This window comes from Gossypium hirsutum, chromosome D08 (assembly GCF_007990345.1).
Source record: "Gossypium hirsutum isolate 1008001.06 chromosome D08, Gossypium_hirsutum_v2.1, whole genome shotgun sequence".
NCBI classification, from domain to species: Eukaryota; Viridiplantae; Streptophyta; class Magnoliopsida; order Malvales; family Malvaceae; genus Gossypium; species Gossypium hirsutum.
Window position 1 is genome coordinate 33,281,712 of NC_053444.1, and position 400 is coordinate 33,282,111.

Sequence of the window (400 nt, forward strand, 5' to 3'; positions counted from 1 at the left end):
AAGTTGAGGAATGAGATCACTACCTTCCAAAAAATGGATGATGAGTCCCTGTATGAAGCATAGGAAAGGTACAAAGAGTTATTATGAAAGTGCCCTCATCATGGAATCCCACATTGCATTCAACTTGAGACATTCTATAATGGTCTCAATGCTCACACGAGGATGGTAGTGGACGCCTCTGCTAATGGTGCTCTCATTTCTAAGTCTTATAATGAGGCTTACGAAATTATTGAGAGGATTGCCAGCAACAATTATCAATGGCCAACCAATCGAGCAGCGTCAGGAAGACAAGTCGCTGGAAAACATGAAGTGGACACTCTCACTTCACTCACATCTCAGGTATCTTCAATATCCTCAATGCTTAAGAATCTTACCACTAATGGTTCTAACAGCTTTGTAG

General features: G+C 41.2%; 1 non-coding gene across 1 annotated transcript; it reads right to left on the minus strand.

Annotated features, from left to right (window-relative positions):
* LOC121220432 (small nucleolar RNA R71) lies at nt 1–107 on the minus strand. The gene has a single exon (XR_005917634.1). It is a non-coding gene; the product is annotated as a small nucleolar RNA R71 (small nucleolar RNA).
* Nucleotides 108–400: the final 293 nt, after the last annotated feature.